Source organism: Grammomys surdaster, unplaced genomic scaffold, assembly GCF_004785775.1.
Source record: "Grammomys surdaster isolate TR1022 unplaced genomic scaffold, NIH_TR_1.0 63, whole genome shotgun sequence".
NCBI classification, from domain to species: Eukaryota; Metazoa; Chordata; class Mammalia; order Rodentia; family Muridae; genus Grammomys; species Grammomys surdaster.
Genome location: NW_021604565.1, coordinates 4,221,104 through 4,225,679, shown reverse-complemented (window position 1 = coordinate 4,225,679; position 4,576 = coordinate 4,221,104).

Genomic DNA, 4,576 nt, shown 5'->3' with positions numbered 1-4,576 from the left:
CACACACACACACACACATATGGAAAACAATGATTAATATACCACTAAAGGCCAGCCATGAACTTACTGTAGCCATGGGTTTGAGCTAAGAAAAGCACCAAAAATAGAATACTTCACTGTAGCAAAGTTTTGTCCTGTTGTGTCTAGTTTTACTCAGAAAGCTTCAGTTTCAATGATACAAACCCTATCTAGACCTACATTAAGGAAAAAGGGGCCCTACCCTGATCTCTGCTGACATCTCCTCCTGTCTTCAAATTTCCAGTCTTAGAGGCGTGACCACTGACTTCCACACAGAAATAAGTTATTTTGATTTTGTTGTAAGCCTTTTCATAAGGCAAAGCTGTATCATTAAAGTACTACTGTGGATAAAACCATTATGTTTAGAGAAAAGGTAATCTGGGTCAAGTATAGATACACAATAATCTCTCTGTAAACGAAAGGGCAATGTAAAGTAGTGAGAGGAATAATAGATATGGAACACCTTTCATGGGGTTCCGTAGCAGCATCTAGAACCACTTTTCACATAGAGCATGGACTAGCTGGGAACAATAGCTTCTAAGATGTCATCCTAGTTACTTTTCTGTTGCCATGATGAAACACCATGACAAAGCTGACTTATAGAAGAAAGGGTTTATTGGAGACTCGCTTACAGTTTCAGGGAACGAACCCATGAGCATTGTGGTTGAAAGAACAGAAACAGGCAGGCAGGTATGGAGCAGTGGCTGAATGCTTGTATCTGATCCACAGCACAAGGCAAAAAGGAGGAAGAGCTATCTATCGCTTGGGCTTTTGAAACCTCAAAGCCCAACTCCAGTAACATACGTAGCTCCTCCAACCACACCCCACCTTGGAATCCTTCCCAAACTGGTCCACCAACTGGAAACTAAACCTTCAAACATAAGAGCTTATGGGGGCCATTCTCAGTCAAACCCCCACAGATCTCAAATTGAAATTAAGAGCATTGATATTTTCTGCTCATGTCTCTATTCAATTTCTGTGCCTACAGAGAAGATAAACAGTGGCTTGAGATAGGGAAGGGTGATCTGAAGTTACGGCTTTGTGCTCTATCTGGTGATTTATATGAACTTAGGATCTATAAGGTACTTCAGATGGCTGAGTCTCTGTGCCCTCCACTGTAAGAATAGCTTGATGATGCCCCTCTCACTGATGTGTGTGCTCAGTTATTACTTTAGTTTACTTATTTATATTTAAGTGTGTGTGTGCACATGTGTGCATGTCCCTGAGGAAATTTATGTACACCACATGTATGTGAATCCCTCAGAGGCCAAAAGGGTGTCAGGTCCCCTGGCGTTAAAGGTGGTGTGAGCCTCCTTATAGGTGCAAGGAGTTGAACCCAGGTCCTCTTCAAGAAAATAAGTACTCTTAACCACAGGACCATCCCTTCAGCCCCCATTTATTATGTAAATGAATTACTTAATAGTGCCTCAGTAGAATAGAATATAATTACTATCAGGCTAATGATGATTCTTTTAAAAATATTGGCCATGGGACAGTAACACTTATACCTAAGAATTTGATTTGGTACCTTTGAAACTACTGTTTTTAAGGAAAGAGAGCCTGTCTTAGGTCATTTTGACAAGAATTCCTTCCTTATCCATCATGGAATATGCATTAGCAAAAGCAAGGCAGTTATGTCTTAGGTTGGTAAGGGTCTGTGCAGAATCTTACCAGTTCTTGGCTTGCCAGCCTGTTAAATTAATAATTCTGTCTGGGAGTCCATTTTCAGGTTCAAGCCATGTACTTGGCTGCCAACATGTTGATGTTGTTGAAGAAAAACTTTAACACAATGGGCAGGAATAAAAGTATTCCTAGGACAAAAAGGGCTAGCATGATCAAGCTATATATGCCATTTTTGAAGCTTAACCAAAATAGAAATACTAACTTCAGGCCTTGGGTAATTTAATCTGCAGTGTCTACCATGCAATTCTTAAGGAAAGAGAGACCTTGCAACTTTAACCTGGCATATTGTTCATTTTCTACTTTGCAGTAAATTAAAAACAACAGAGAGATGATGTTTAGCCCCCGGTGGGATCCTCAGTACCATCCTCTTCCAACAAAAAAAATGGTCATCTTTTTTTATTAAAAAGGAACAAATACATAGTCATGAGATGAGTTCCCAGTGTATCCCCTTATGGGAAAGCCATAAATCCTTGCTTCTTCTTCTCTCTTGGGCATAGCAAATATGTTTGTGGTGGCCCTGGGCCGCCTTGATTCCTTATAAGGAAGAAAGATGAAATGGAAGTCTTGAGAAATCTGACTGTGCTTTCCATAGTTAAATACTTGTAGTTTGTTTTTTCCATTAATTTATTTATTCACTTACATCCCGATCGCAGAGCAGACCTTCTCCCCAGTCCCTCCTCACACAGTCTCTCCCTCATCCTCCTTCCCCTTCTCCTCTGAGAAGGGGGGGGTCTTCCTCTGGGAAACAACCCACCCCAGCACTTCAAGTCACTGCAGGAATAAGCACATCATCTCCCACAGGGCAGCCTGGTTAGGGGAGCAGGATGCACAGGCAGGCAACAGACTTAGGGACATTCTCCACTTTAGTTGTTGGGGAACTTGCACGAAGACCAAGCTGTAGTTTATTTTCACAAATATATGTATTTGTGAATATATATATATTTTTTTTCCTCAGAATCTGGTAATGTGATTCAGAGAAGCTAAAAATATTGAGCAAAGGCAAGTCAGACAAATGTAAACCTTCTTGGCCTCAGCTCCTCCCAGTTAAGGGTGTATGGATTGAGTGGGCAGTGGAGGGATTGATGGTAGCAGACATAATGCCCCACAGTGAATAAGCACATATATGACTGCAGCCTAAAGAACTGCTAGCAGGGATAGACAGAAGCGCGCTGGCAATAGACCCTCATGGGAAAAAAATAAATCATGTCTTCAAAAATAAATAAAAATGTTAAAAATCTTCATATTCTGTGAAACAATTATAAAAAACTACTATTGAAGTTTGATGCCCAACTAAGCAATTTGTAACAGATATGGTGTCGCATTCATACAATCCTAGCACTCAGAAGCAAGATTGTGAGCTTGAAGACAGTCTGGGACACCTGCTAGCTTAATTTAAAGGGGAAAAGGAATGCAGATACACAAAAAATAAAAGGGAAAAAGAAGGAAATTATGATTATTTCACAAAGCTATGGAAAAGTAAAGAATTCTCTCTGAATAGATTGAAATAAAGCAAAAATGAATCACAGAGCAAAGTAAACAAACAAATTAAGAGGCTGGAGGACCAGGGTTTAGCTCCTAGCACCCACATGTTGGTTCCCAACTGTCTGTAACTCCAGTTCCAGGGGCTTGACACCCTCCCACAGACATGCATGCAGGGAAAACACCAACGTACATAAAAATAAAAGCAAAACTAAAATTAAGCCAATAATCACCGTTGCCAGAAAATATTATACAAGGTGTATGAAACTACGGGGTCACTCCAAAATTATACCCTGAGGTTACATGTCTTAAAACTTACAATGCTAGATCAAATGAGAAGAATTTATGAAAGATATAGCCAATTTAAGACTAAAGAGAATAAATTAAATTCAGTAGTAAAGAAAAATGAAGGCAATGACTAATAACAAGGGAGAAACTAATGCATTTAAAAGAGAAAGCTAACACATCAGAGCTCTTGTTTGTTGTGAAGATAATAAAACCCCGATTAATAACTTGAAGAAAAAAATGACAGCAAAATGTGCTGGTGAAGAAATATAGACATAGTATAATCATGAACACAAAAGACAGAAGTAGCATCAACTGTTTATTAGCCTGTCATTTAAAAAAAACAAAAGTAAGCATGGAAAAGACATTATTAGAAACAGATCTCTGAAAAATAAAAGCTCTTGAAATGTGATTACACAAAAATGAAAGTTGTCAAATTACACTCCACTTTCTGCTCACCCAGTAATGCTCACTCAGGGATTTGGGAAACAGATACATTGTTGGGAAACAGATACATTGGAAGATGTAAACACTGCTTTGAAACACTAATGGTCTAATGTCATTTTAGTACAGGAACTGAAATGCTTAGAACTTTTAAAATTAAAACTGAAAGATTGTTAAAAAAATGTGAAAGAAAACTGAAACAAACAGGTAAATGCATGGTGGGTGATCTTGGTGAGGCACTTAATATGCTATGGGTTTCCCCCTTTGTCAGACTCCTCTCTAGGAGGCCGATGAATCCAACAAATATCCTACAGGGTTGTATTGTGTAGGGGATTTGATAAGGTTTTAATGTGCAACAAAAGGCAAGGGTGGTTTAAGTAACCAAAATGACTTCTGAAGAAGATTGGAGGACACCCCTCAGAGTCACTGGGGAAAAAGCTGGGGGACACCCCTCAGAGTCACTGGGGAAAAAGCTGGGGGACACCCCTCAGAGTCACTAGAGACAAGACTGGAGAACATCCCTCAGAGTCACTGGACAAGGCTGGAGGACACCCCTCAGAGTCACTGAACAAGGCTGGAGGACACCCCTCAGAGTCACTGGGCAAGGCTGGAGGACACCCCTCAGAGTCACTGGACAAGGCTGGAGGACACCCCTCAGAGTCACTGG